Source organism: Lycorma delicatula, chromosome 9 (genome assembly GCF_047948215.1).
Source record: "Lycorma delicatula isolate Av1 chromosome 9, ASM4794821v1, whole genome shotgun sequence".
Classification (NCBI taxonomy): Eukaryota; Metazoa; Arthropoda; class Insecta; order Hemiptera; family Fulgoridae; genus Lycorma; species Lycorma delicatula.
Window position 1 is genome coordinate 109,179,610 of NC_134463.1, and position 15,919 is coordinate 109,195,528.

The following is a 15,919-nucleotide window of genomic DNA, read 5'->3' on the forward strand; positions in this document are numbered from 1 at the left end:
TACTGTAGATACGTTAGTAACGAACTTTATTAATAAACTTACCGATTACTTAAATAAACATAAACAGATTAATAAAATATCACATAAAAATAAACTACGAAAACAATGGGTCACTCCGAGTATGGTAGCTGTTGTGAAAGGAAGAGATAAAATGCACCGAGATAAATTCAATTATTATAACTACCATTTAATACATAATTAAAGATTATTATAAGAAATATAGGAACACATTAAACAATATAATAAAGAAAGCAAAAATTGATTATTTTGATAATAAGTTCTAATCAAATAAAAACAATATTAAGAAAACGTGGTAATGTATTAATGAAATTGTAGTAATGAAATAAGATATGCAAAAAGAAATAACACAACCGAAAATTGAACCTAATAAATTAAATCAATACTTTAAAAATGTAGGAGAATATGCAAATTCGATACTAAAAAATAAAAATAACTTAAATCTGCCTCTTTCGTTAATTCCATCCTCTATTAATAGCCTGTTTTTTAACCCAACAAATACTGCTGAAATATTAAATGTGATAAAAAATTTTAAAAATAACTCGTCTCTTGGAATCTATAGCTTTAATGTTTTTTGTTTAAAAGATATAAGTAATTGCACAGCAAAACCACTTAAACACATAAGAAATAGACGTTTTATTGAAGGATATTTCCCTACTAAATTTAAAATAGCCAAAATAATCGCAACACAGAAATCAGTAGATAAAAACAACCCGGAAAATTACAGACCTATAAGTAACTTTTCCAAAATCAATTGAAAAAAATATAAAAAAACCGAATAATAAAGTTTCTTAATAAAAATAGTTTTATTCATAAAAATCAGTACGTTTTTCAATCTGGAAAATCAACAAAAAAATGTGATTTTACAATTATCTAGAATAATTATCAATAATTTTAATAAAAATAGTAAGACACTAGCAATATTCCTCGATTTAGCTAAGGCATTTGTCACAATTACTCACAAAATTTTAACGCATAAACTAAATAACTGCGGTATACGAGGACTAGTAAAAGAACTGTTTGAAAACTACCTTAAGGGTAGAACTCAATTTGTAATAAATAATGTCAGTGATCACTGAAAATCCTCAAACTTCGGACTACCACAAGGTACTCTTCTATCGCCAATACTTTTTCTAATATATGTCAACGATCTTTTAAAACTGAACCTTCCTAACGATACCATATTATTTTTCGCTGATAACACAGCTTTGGTTTTTTCGGACGAGACGTGGGATGAAGTATATAAGAGCGCTACCCGTGGATTACTTATGGTAATATCTTGGTTTTAAAGCCATATTCTTACGTTCAACTAAGTCGAAATATACGTCATTCTCGCCTACTGAAACCGGCAAGCTCCCGCGTGAATTTCAACTAAAACTACATGCATGCTCACAGTAAATAATAACGAATCAATAAACAGTAACTAGCGTAAATCAATAGACGAAGTCAAGCCGATAAAATATTTCGGAATAATATTGGACGATCATATGAAGTGGAATGTCCACGTATTTAACATCAACACTGAAATACCTTATTCATTCTTTTTACAAAATAAACAAAATTAAAGATCTTGAAATAATAAGAATTATATGTTTTGCATGCTCATTCAGTTTTTCAATATGGAATCGAGATATGGGGAGGAACATATGATACCCATCTTAATAAACGATTTATGCTCCAGAAATATTTAATTAGAACAGCTCTTGGTAGACCAAGGTTATATCCCGGTACACGTTTATTTGAAGAATTTAAAGTATCTACTTTGAGACAAATATATGTCAAGAAAGTAATACCACACATAAACAAATGTATAAATGAATTTGAATTTAAAAATTCACTGTACAACACTCGTTCAGCAAGAACAAATACTTATTCCGCATTCTTTTCAAAATTAACTGTTAACAAACGTCAATTTTTGTATTACGCCAGTATATTTTCTAACAAAGTCCCCGATCATTTTAACAGCCAAATAATAAATAGTGATCTAATCAATGAAATAGATGACGGGGTGAAACACAATATATATTTTAAATTACCAAATTGAAAGGCAAATATAATCCATACTAATAACAATAAATTTAACATATTGTTATAATGAATGAAATACAATAAAATAAATTAATATACTTTTTTTTTGTCTTCAGTCATTTGACTGGTTTGATGCAGCTATCCAAGATTCCCTATCTAGTGCTAGTCGTTTCATTTCAGTATACCCTCTACATCCTACATCCCTAACAATTTGTTTTACATATTCCAAACGTGGCCTGCCTACACAATTTTTCCCTTCTACCTGTCCTTCCAATATTAAAGCGACTATTCCAGGATGCCTTAGTATGTGGCCTATAAGTCTGTCTCTTCTTTTAACTATATTTTTCCAAATGCTTCTTTCTTCATCTATTTGCCGCAATACCTCTTCATTTGTCACTATCTATCCGTCTGATTTTTAACATTCTCCTATAGCAACACATTTCAAAAGCTTCTAATCTTTTCTTCTCAGATACTCCGATCGTCCAAGTTTCACTTCCATATAAAGCGACACTCCAAACATATACTTTCAAAAATCTTTTCCTGACATTTAAATTAATATACTAGTTAACATTAAAAAATCTACAAATATATAAAACTGTGAATGTTTAAGTGAATGCTAAGGCAATATATATTCATAATAGTATTCAATTGTCTTATCTTATGAATATTTCTTGCCTCATACGTTATCTTATAATCCATTTTTTTATTTCTTCATAATGAAATTATTTTTTTCTCAATTTTTTTTTTTGGGTTATGAATTTATTGTATTTTATTTCATTTAAGTGTAAACTTATATAATTTTACATTCTAGTTCGACGTATTTTTTTTTTAACTTAATTTTTCAATTAAAATTTTTGTTTGTTTTTTAATTTATTTTTATGTGTATCATGCTGCAAATATCAAGTATTTTTTTTTAGTTATATTGTATTTGTAATTAGTTATTATTTTAAATTAGCTCTTTTATTAATCATCCTATTATAATAATATGAACTCGCGGTAGCGCTCAAGGTTTCTTTTGCTATTTGCACGTCAAGGATAAATATGTCGAAAAAATTTTATATGTAATTTTCAGTTGACAATAAATAAATATTGTTATTATAATAATATTAAATTGCTAATGTTTATATTATCCGGCATTGTAGTAATTATATTTCATTCTGTATTATTCTGTATTATCTCATCAAAGTTATATCAATTGCTATATACTAGTTGGTGCGTTCAATTATTAAAATCCGTGTACTGCGTGTGTTTGTTGTGTCAGTTTTCGTTGTTTTTTTATCTGTCATGGGCTTAATTAACTTAATCCGTGTAGTGCCAGATAAACAACCTGCTGTACGATTTTTTTACAAGCCGAAGGGATTTTGCATGATGCTAGGTTCTGCGTACAGGATCATGAAAGACTCTTTCGTAAACTGAAGGAGAACATAAATGGCGGTGTGCAAAGGCGAGTTGTCGAAATTGTGTTTGTTTGAGGAACGGTACATGACTGCAGCCAAGCAGACTGAAATTTGAAGTTGTAGTTCATTTCCTGTGCCCATGGAATAGGAATATTTCAAGTACACATGATATCCACTTTTTAGTTTTGTAACGGAGAATTTGTATTAGTAATGTTGCTTTAATTGATTGGAAAAATTTTCTAAGGCAACTGTGTGTGGACACGTTACTCGGTCCTCAGTAATTACGGGTCGGAATGTTCTAGACCAATAATAGACTAATAGACTAATTTATTTGAATTTTTTTCAAAGCAAAAATACACTGCGGGAACGGTTTACCTTCAGTAGCGTGTTTTTGCGGGAATTTTCTGAGAAATAAAAAAATGTTTTGTTTATGCGGTCTCCTGTAGAACGAAAGATACGTTACTTATTGTTATATTCGACCTGGGTCGAACATAATTTCTAGTTGTCGGCTGTATTATAATAATAATCTAATCTAAAGGTTACGATTTTACACTTCGGACTGTTAATAGTTTGGTTAAATTTCAAGATCCAATTATCGTAACGCATACAGACACAGTGGAGAGTTTATGGGCAGCAGAGGAAAGACGAACGCGGCAGTGGTGAACGCGTCTTCCCAAATCAGCTGATTTGGAAGCCGAGAGTTCCAGCGTTCAAGTCCTAGTAAAGCCAGTTACTTTTACACGGATTTGAATACTAGATCGTGAATACCGATGTTCTTTGGTGATTGGGTTTCAATTAACCACACATCTCAGGATTGGTCGAACTGAGAATGTACAAGACCACACTTCATTTACACTCATACATATCATCCTCATTCATCCTCTGAAGTATTATTTAAAAACGGTAGTTACCGGATGCTAAACAGGAAAAAGAAAAGAGGAAAGACGAAATCGCAAAGATTGCGATATATCGAGATCTACGCTAGACTCCTATTTAAACGAATTCATGTGCGCTTACATTACAGGACAGGGACCCGTTTGACCAGATTTTGTAGGTTATTGCTTTGTTTCGGCCTCCATAAAAGTGAAGATAAAAATAAGAGTAAAAAATAAGTAAGATTATTTTTGACTGTTAAATAACAATTTAGGAAATGTGTCCGCTTTCAAAATAAGTTCCCATTCCAACGTAAGATTGGGTAAGTAAATCCATCCCTAACGTGGCTCATAGAATTCTCGATAATACTAGACGTTATAAATGTTAAGAAAAGTAAAAAAAATAATCGACCTACAAATAAAGTTATTTAATGTTAAAAAACAATTTAATAATATACTATATAATTACATTAATTTCTGCTGCGTTAAAAATTTCCAGTGAGCTCAAGGACACAGTTCGCTGCCAATGGCGAAGTAGAATATTGTTTTTATTAGTTCCAAAGAAATTTATAATAAGTGGGTAGATTTTATATACAGATTTTTCCTCTCTTTCTGAAGAGACGGTGTATGTACTGCATCGTTTATGGTAGAATGCGATAAATTTATTGCATTACAGTATCCTTCCCAGTTAGACTAGTTATTTTCTTTTAGAGTAATAATATTTATTTTACAACCAGTCCCTGCGGTGAACAGATTGAAGATATGTCATCAATATTGAATATTTTCAACATTTCAAAGAATTGTTATGCTGATTTGCAATAGACGGGAAACCATATATCATTGCTCAATTTTTCCAATTAAGCTTGATATGAGATGCTTGTTATTTTCATAAAATCACTCAATAAACCGTAATTTTTTTAATGACTTATGGTAACTATGTTGCAAATATGAGATTTTGTGAATCCAATAAACGGTATAGACAAACCCTTTTGTGATTTATATCTCGTAACAAGTCATCTGTGTCTGTTAGATTATGATATCAAATATTCTTATATTATATACGTTGTTTGTAACCAATTAATTTTCTAAAATATAACAGATTAAACTCTTCCTACCAGTAATTATGCAAAGGACTTGAATTTTATTCTGAAAATATAATTTAAAATGTATGATGATTAATTCATTTTTAAAATGCAGTAAGCTACTAGTACCTTTTAAATTAGGAATTAATTTGATATATTTATACAGTTTTTAATGTAATATAAGTAATCTTTAAAGGTTTTAAATTTCGTTTTAATAAAAGAACAGGTAAAATTTTTTAATAATTATATTAAAAAAAAGTATAATTTATCCTTTTATTATTAAAGAATAACTACTTGTGTTATTTGTGTAATATAGGATATCTTTTATATCGTTTTTTAGGAATAAAATGACAGATAGGGTGGATTTAAAAAGAAAGAATAAATTATACAGTATTTGCGTAATTAAAAAAAAAAAAATACGAATCCTTAAAAATTATATATTAATACTGTATTAGGGAGAAGAAATACCACTATCGTTTTCAGAATAATTAAATGGTTTCTCATTTCCCTTTCGCAATGCCTTTTCCATTACTCTTTTTTTATGCTTTACTATTACATTACTATTACTTTTACATCGTATAACACAATCTCTTGGATTTTTTCTTTATATATTTTTTATAAATCTATATACCGTGAATTTATTCTGCCCGTATTACTGTTAATATTCTTTTAATTTTACAGTAAAAACTTGTTTAAACGTTAAAAATTCATTTTGAGTTCTCTTGTATTAATATTGAATTTCATTAAAAAAATAATGCATTACAATGATACTTAAAACTCGGGTCGTTAAAAGAATATAATTTATTTTTTTTAACTTTTTCTTTTCATAACGATATTATCATTATTTATCATAAATTTACAAATAATCTACTTTTGTCGTTTACATTGCATTTTATTTTAAGTTTTAACGAACAAATAATTTTATGTTTTACACAGACGCGCGCGCGCGCACATACACACAAACACATACGCTATATACTCACTTTCTCTATATTTTTCTCTCACACAGACACGCGCACGCGAAGCGCAAACATACACACAAACACATACGCTATATACTCACTTTCTCTATCTTTCTCTCCCACACACACACGCGGACGCGCAGCGCAAACATACATCCACGTATATGTCGTGAGTGATTCATTATTAACGTCCAACAAAAACTAATAAAGATAAATTGATGATAATTTTTATATACGTTCTTCTTACGGCGTACGTGACATTAAGAAAGGATTTTTTGAAATTCTGAGGGTTAGAAATTTTTTGAAATTTAAAGGGTTAGAATAGAGTAATGGTGAAATTTACTATTTTTTTTTTTCGGTAACAAATGAAGATATCAACTGTATTTTTAGTGTACGTAATCTTCAAGTGAGTATCTAAAAACCAATTTCTAGAGCCACCCGTACAAATCTCGAGAAATAAAAATAATCTATACTTTTCTTTAAATCCTTCGTTTAGTTTCATTAGTTTTTTAGAAAATATTTTAAGAAAGAGAGGATTGAAGTTAATGGAAAAGATGAAAGGATGTAAAAGGTTAACAAACGATGAAGTTAAGAGTGGTTAAAGTTTCCTTCAGATACCGGTTTGTTTTCTGTCCACAGATCCTTGGAAATTTACAATTCTTTAATCAAATTATTATAAGTACTGTATGACTGATAAATAGATTTTCATTATAAGCTTTAATATTCCTATGTACTTCAATAATATTTTGTCTTCCAGCTACTAAATAAATACCAGAAAACAGACCCAAAATTTAAAACATATTAAGCCAGTTTTTCATAATTTTTAATGTTTCAAATTCTTTTTTGAAAAAGTAACTTTGCATACATTACGTTTTTCTAAGTTGATATTGAAGGAGCAAAACCAAGAAAAGTACGTCGCATTAACAGATTTCGATTTTAAGAAGAACTATATCTACGAAATACTTAAGGTTTATTTTATTTATTTATTTCTATTGATCAATGTATTTTGATTAAACATATCAATAGGTAACACTCTACACTTTAAGTTTCCATTAAAGTAATAGAAATTATTCGAAGATTTTTTCGCTATAATGCATACACTAATATAATAAAAAGTACAGACACACATATTTATGTATAACTAAAATATTTTTTAAGTTTATATTGTAGTGAAAATTACTAGTGATATAGATATGTTTTTAACTTTTTGTAAAACTTTCTCCCTTTTTTTGTCCTATTTATATTCCTAGTACAGTTAAAAAAGGAAAAAAATAGTAGAGCAACAAAACTTGTCGTAGATGTATTAAATTGTTTTATATATTTAAAGAATTAATGAGTTCACAGCACGAATAGTGATTACGGTTATCTTATCGGAAAGGGATGAGAAAAATTTTATTTTTTTTATTTTAAATGTCTCCAAAAAGAAAAGGGGTTTTATCAAAGCATATCAAATAACTATTTTAAAGCTTATTCAATTCTGTTTTTATTTAGTTGCTTTGTTGTTTGGTTGGAAACCAAATTAAAGCTAATATAAAGTTTTATCAACTTTGTCGTTCTTTTCTCAGGTAAAAATCATTAAACTGAGATTTATCTTTAATGAAATTCATGTGTCTGCAATAATTTTTCAAATCAAGTAGAACCCAGTTGCTATAGAAAATTATGAATTAATAATTGCCAGGTTTTCCTGTATATAATTAAAAAAAAACCATATATGAAATACCTATTAGTGTACGTTCTTCTTTTGGTATATATATAAATGATGTGATTTTAGTTTTTTTTTTGAAGTAATATCTTACCTAAAAGTGGTATCTGTTTTATACGTAAATTTAATATATTAATTGATTTTGTGTGATTTCTTTTAATAAAAGTTTCATTGTGATAAATACTATACTTCCCGACAAAATTCTTAGCAGATACTGAAATTTTCTTCACGATAAAATTGTTTTATTAAAATTCTTCTTTAGGTTACTAAAAACAAAAAAAAAAAAAAAAAAAAACAGCCAGAAATTTCTGTAATTTTTGACCTATTTATTTATAAAAATTTAATTGAATCAAAAGGAATTTTATTTCATAAGTAATTTTATTAATATTTTTATGATTTTTTATTTGACATGAATTAATAGCTTTGGCAATCAACTAAAACTTTGATGATTATTGAACGATCAAACGACTTGCTCTTTAGTTTAAGAATTTAAAAAAATTCCTTTCGGCACGCCGGAAGGCTGAGGTAGATTTCACCGATGCTAAGTACAGGATAAAAAAGATTTCCACCTCAACGTTAAGAAAAACTTCAAATTTACTACTTAATACCACAATGGTTACATGTGAAAAAAAGTTTTACATATTTAGCAAACGGCTAGTCCCATCTTCCGACAATTGCAGCAATATTTTGCTTATCCCTTGCCGTAAGGGTTGGTCATATCAAAAATTGTTTTAGACAAACGTTTTAGGTAATGTTTAGAGGACTAAAACCACTTTAAACCGTTCGATACGGTGCCTGTTAGGGAGGTATGATTTTTTTGTTTTCGAAACCTCTTTTTACCAACTCTGGGCCATTAGTTGGAGATATCAAAAATCTTTGCTTAGATACGTTTTAGGTCGTTATTCAAAGAATAGTAGGAACTTTAAACGAATTCGATATTTTACTTAATAAGGTAGTAGTAGCTTAATAAAAATAATAAGCGTAATTTTTTTTTTTGGTTTTGGTCATCCCTTCCTTGGTTGGTCATATCAAAAAAGTTTCAGACAAAACTTTTAGGTAATTTACAGGACTAACGACCACTTTAAAACGATTCGATTCTGTGCCTATTAAGGGACTTGATTTCTTTTTGTCTTTGAAGCCCATTACCTTGTCGACATTATCTTTTAACCATTACCAAGTGCTAGGTGCTTTTTTTTCCACTCCTTGGGCCAATGGTTGTCAATATAAAAAAAAATGTACTTAAATAAGTATTTGGCCCTTATCCAAAGAACAGTAGGGACTTTAAACCAGTTTAGTATTTTACTTAATAAGAAAGTTATAGCGATTTTTTTTTCGAAAAAGCCCCAATTTCGATCCCCGTGGTCCGATTTTATCCATTAACAAACTCGACCGAGATGTTGGATCGTTATACAATATCTATCAATTTGAAAGTGATTGGTGCAAAATTACGGCAGTTATCGTGTCCACAAGAAGGTCAAAAAATAAAAATATATGTATATAAATTTTGAGCTAACGCTGGTTTTGGATCTGGGGGATGTGAAACGCGAAGATATGTCGAAATTTTCTGGACGTGGAATCATGGTACCCATTACAATAGGTACCTTTCTTATGAAGGCTACCGCAAAAGTATTTTAAAACTTATTTCAATAAGCAAAGTATTTTTTTCTAATTGAAAAGATAATCGTTAACAACGTAAGATGTACTTGTTTCAGTCTTCTAGTTTTTTCATTGTTTTCAATAGGTTTACTGATTTGGAAATTGGCTTCATTATTACAAGATTCTGAAATTTTGAATTTCTTTGTGAGTTGTCAGTTTTTATAATTTTTGTGCATTATGATACTGGATGTATACTTAAAAGAGTTTGTGAACAATTAAAAGTGTTTATTCAACTGAAATTTCTAAAGAATCTCAGGGTTGTTGAGATTTGACGTATTCTAGAAATATGTACCGTATGTGAAAATAGTTTGAATATTGTTTTATGCATTTTTCACGTTTTTCAGTATCTTTCTGTATAATACCGTATTTAATTCTTGTTATATTAAATTGTTTACTATTTAATGTAACAGTAAGCAATGTAATTACTGTTACATTAAATAATAGTAAGCAAAACAACAGTAATAGTAAGCGTGTTTAATTGCTTACATTTATTTCATAAAAGTGTATTCTAAGTAAGTGTCGGTCTATTTGTAAACCAAGATATAACCTCGGGGAAGCCGAGTATAGCAGAGCGAACGAGTTATTGTCAGTCGGGTAGTGAGTGTGTATGATATGTAAGGCATGTTGTGTGGTACACTGGTTCGGTTAAATTCGGAGGAACCGAATTTGTCCGAGCGAGTGAAACAGTCAGTTGTGCGTGGATTCTGTGTCAGGTTGCGTTTCGTTTTACTGTTGGTGTAGTTTAATTATTCGTGTTAACTACTTATTTAACTTTCAGTTATCGCTTCATCCTTCTTATACTGAAAAATATTTTTGAAGAATAATTCAGTCGTTGTGTATGTAAGTAAGTAAATTTATGTATTATTCAGATGTATGTAGTGTATTACTTCAAAACGATTGCGATCGCCATAGAAGTTTAAACCGGCTGTGCGGTCTTAAGCACACATAATTTTTTAATAGAAACGTTGGTACGTAGATTTTTCTGCTTATTTCATTTCATTCGCCGATTCTCTTTCGGTTTTGCATGATGTATAAGTGTTCCTAGGTGCTTATGATGCAGCGAGGGGCGAAATTTGCGAGTTAATTGAACAGCTTGTTTACAGCAAAAGATATTGCTGGAAACTGAGATGATTATATGAAAACAGAAATGTAGTAAAACACTACCCTGTGGCTCTCCAGTATTAATTAATGTTATTGAAGGCTGCTAATTTTTTTATTACTCCTTGATTAACGGGTACATTATAGTTGTTACATCTGGTGGCTAATACTTTAACAAATATTTTTACATTATTAAATGTTAATGTATAATTTGATTTAGTTAGAGATGATTTGTGTATAATAATAATTCTCATCTTTTATATAGTATATATTTGTTACAAAATTGCTTTGTAACTTAGTAACAATTTTTGCAACCTTATAACAATATAAACGTACTTATATAGACATAAATAGAATATACTCAACTATTTGTATATATACATGTATAATAATATTTATAATACTTTTATAATAACAATGAAAAAAAAATTACCCAACAAATTTTGGATTTATTACAATTTTTAGACGTAAAAGAATGATCACTAGACATTCTAAATGGCAGTTAGGATGTTTATAATATAAGAGATGTGACTGTTAGAATTGTTATATTATTGAATTGTTTTCGTTGGGTGCTGTTTATTATATTAATATGCAACCTTTTGAAAGATAGAAAAAAGTAGAAGTTTTAGTAGTGTAAATTGATTCATGGTGTGGAGTATGATGATTTAGACTTCGGAATATGTATTAATTTGTTAATTTTAATGTACTTGACTTACACTTATCTTACACTTAATTATTCTATTCAAAATAAATATTATCTGTATTTATAAAACGTGTAATTCTTCGATAAATTACCTTCTTTTTGAAAATAATTTTTCGACATAATCCTCTTCGAATAGCCGTTATTTTAATGTCAATTTAAACTAATGTTTAGTTGTTTGACGTCAAATAAAATAACTTTTTCAGATAAATCAAATTAAACGTGAATTTCATGTTTACTTAAATTTGTTTTACTATTATATTATTTACAACATGTTCTGTTATACGCATATTATCTCTATTATTAATAGAATACAAAAAATAAAATGAAAGAAACATTCTATACAAAGTGTTTCGAAAATGGTGGGCTGGGTATATTTTTTCGAATTCTATTTGTAAAACTAAATAAAAAATATCTTTAAGAAAAAACTGGTAATTTCTCCTTCGTTCTCCCATTGTTCGCCGTTTTGTAATTTTTGTATAAAAATTTATACTCAAGTTCGGATAAAGGCATCGCATTGGTAAAAGCCTCTTTGTAATAAAGTTTGAAAATTAGCAAAAAAACAGGACTTCGCCAATTATAAAATGGCAGGAATTTTTATTTTTCAATCCGTTATATTTTTATCTTAGCAAAAATATTAAGCCTTCTTTTTGGGACAAAATAAATTTTTATTTTTAAAATAGTCGAGTTATGGGAAAAAAAAACTGGGATATTGTAATTTTGTGTCTATTTTCATTTCCTCCAGTTTACGTTCAATTTGATAAAAATAATTAATTTATTATTTTTTTTATTATTAATTCTACTATGTATCCAATGGAAGCTCATAGTAAATTAATGGCCTTACTGCTCCAGACAATGTTTTTCTGGTCCTTTTCAAGGTCATAGTTAAAGTTTTCTATAAAATATAAAAAACGTAAAAAAATGAATCAAATAGAATAGCTGGAAGCTGGATAATAATCTACTTGTACACTTTATCGGTTTTTAAGTACATTGTGCTTAAAACCCGTATTCGGTTTAACCGAATAATAAAATTTCAATACAAATAATAATTTTTAGTATTATTGATTAATACACCGGGTCGGTCTAGTGGTGAACGCGTCTTCCCAAATTAGCCGTTTTGGAAATCGAGAGTTCCAGCATTCAAGTCCTAGCAAAGCCAATTTTTTTATACGGATTTAAATGTTAGATTGTGGATACCGGTGTCTTTGATAGTTAGGTTTCAATTAACCACACATCTCAGGAATGGTCGGCCTGAGACTGTACAAAACTACATTTCACTTACATTCATACATATCACCCTCTGAAGTATTATCTGAACGTTAATTACCGAAGGCTAAACACGAAAAAAAGAAAGTATTAGTAGATAATAACTTATTAAAATGTCCGCTTAAATAGTCCAACGGTACTTAATTTAAATTTCTTTATTCTGTATATAAAAATAATAAATAAAATTAAAGTAACAATAATATTTCATAGCAATGAGTAACTAAAATATTATTCATATTTCCTTTATTAGCCTGAAAACAGTAAACATGTAAAGATGGCTACTACGTATCGAAGGCTTGTCACTGGGTGGTTGTGTCATGGTACCGTGGCACGCCAATGGGTGGCCGAGCACCAGTTGAGACACTGGGCTCGTTGAGCCGTTGGGTGACAAGCAGCATGTTACCGGTTTTTGACAAGCTGTTGGTTCCCAGGGGGGGACTAGTGATAGTTAAAAGTCGCAGTAGGGGGTTACGTTATTCTTAGGTCACCGTATGACAGACTGACAAACTACGGCTTTTTTTACTTCCTCGCTATCACCCGCTGGGAAGCAACAGCTTGTCAGGAACTGGTATCATGCTGTTTGTCAATCGGTGACAAGCCTAAGATGAAAATAATAATAAAAACAACGGTTGGCTGAGCACGGCTCAGCTACGGATTGACGACTTATATTTTATTAACTAATATACGTTTAAAATTACTGGTGAAAAAATATCGAACCATTGTCGCTAAGATCGGCTGACATTAATTTTGTGTGAACATTTTTCCTTATTGCAAGCACTTGAATCGGTTCCGAAATTATTGTTCCTTCCTCCTGAATCACTCTGTATATATATAATCTTAATTTTATGACCGCTATGTGCTTTGCAATGGTAGGTGTGTAATACAATTTAAGCTAAGGACAATCAACAAAGGAATATTTTAATAAAAATAGCAAGAACGGAAGAGAAAATTAAAGACGTAAATTTAAGGTTCAGCTTTTAATTTAATGAATTTAATCCTTATACGTATGAATAAATTCGGTTATAAAATTTATATACAGAGTGATTCAGGAGGATAGGGCAATACTTTGACAACTTATTCTAGAGGCTAAAAATAAGAAAAAAGTTCATATAAACATAGGTCCGAAAACGGTTTGTTAGCGAGTTATACAGTGTGAAAGATTTCGCCCGAGTTTCAGTTCCTCCGGGTAAATTAAGGCTTTCTGAAATTCTGGGAAGGTGAATTTAGGAGAAAATTCAATTGTTTCTTATGGTTTTTAAGCTGGGAAATCGAAAAACATAGTTCCCAGAACTGTATCTCTCTTAGTTTCTAAGATATCCCGTGTAAAACGCCAAAAATAGGGTCAAAAAACACATTTTTATACGTTTGACGTACAATAACGTTGTTAAATTAGCAATACATCATACATTTTTTAAACATAAATTGTAGAGAATTTAATTATAAGAAGATTGATGTAAATAATGTCAACAGAAAACAAATAAATTCTTAAACTGTCGACTTTTATTAATAACAACAACTGCAGTTAAGAAAAAGTCAAATATCCAAATATGTTTGGATTTTGGGCTTTTTTTGGATACTTTTGGTCCAGTAAATTGCAATCAAAAGATAAGGTGCACAATTAGATGTAACAGTAGTCCTAGATCCAAAGTTTCAACATTCTACGGGTAATAGTTTTTGAGTTACGCGAGATATATTTGGACGCACACACATCACGCCGCAATTTGTCAAAATGGATTCAGGGATGATCAAAATTCGGTGAAATCTGAAGCAGAAATATGAAAAAAGCAGAATTTATTAAAATTTTATGTACTTTTCATTTTGAACGATATGCCTTTCCCTTGTAAGACCCAAATATTTCATTAAAAAAAAACTCTTATTTTTAACATTCTTATTGTCTTTTTTTTTAATTAATCATTTTTTTAATATTTTTACCAAGTGCATAATCTAAGCGTATTTTTAATTAAAAAAAATAATTCCTTAAAATAAATATGATTAGTCTGTCGACAAACCTTATTCATCTACTTTCTGATAATTAGGAATTCTTTGTCATTGTATTTTAAAACTTGTATTTTTTGGCATTAAATTTCTAGAAAATTTCAAAAACCATAGCCTTAAAAAAATAAATTATTTTTAAAATATGTTTTAATTCACATTTCTCATTTTTAATTTTTATTGTAAGAATCATTTTTTACAATAAAAAAAAACTACTAAAAAGTTTTTCTTTTTTCTAAAAAAAATGAAAAAATGATGTCTAAAAATAACGCCAGCTTATAAAGGTTAATCTATTTAATTAAATTTATTTTAGAAATTAATTTATATATTACTTCACTAATTTTGATTGACGTTATCAGTATGATTTTATCATAAATATTGAGGTTTTTTTTTTGGACGATTTAGTTATTTGTTATATGAATTCAGTTCTATATCGCTTTCATATATATATATATATATATATATTTTAGATAAATTTCATAAGATGTAATGGATACCATGATTCGACTTCGGAAAAATTTCGACATATCTTCGCGTTTCACATCTCCCAGACCCCAAAACCATCGTCAGCTCAAAAGTATATATATCCATTTATAGTGGACACGATAACTGCGTAATTTTGCGCCAATCACTTTTAAATTGTTCCTTAAAAATAACTCGTCGGTCGAGTTTATTAACGGCCAAAATCGGACCATGGGGGTTGAAATGGGAGGGCTTTTTCGAAAAAAAAAATATCGCTATAACTTTCTTATTAAGTAAAATATCGAATTCATTTAATGTTCTTAATATTTTTTTGATAGTGGTATGAAATTATCTAAGTAAAGTTTTTTGATATCACTAACCATTGACTCAGAGGGTGGAAAAAATGGGGTTTTGAAGACAACAAAAAAACCATACCTACCTTAATAGGCACAGTATCGAATCGGTTTAAAATGGTCTTTGTCCTCTAAGCATTACCTAAAATCTTTGTCTGAAAAACTTTTGATATGATCGACCCTTACGTCAAGGGATGACCAAAATGTTGCTGGAAGTATAAGAAGATGGGGCTTCTCGTATGCTAAATATGTAAAACCTTTTTCGCATTCAACCATTATCGTATTGAGTAAATTTGAAGTTTTTCTTAATTTTAAGGTGGAAATCTTTTGT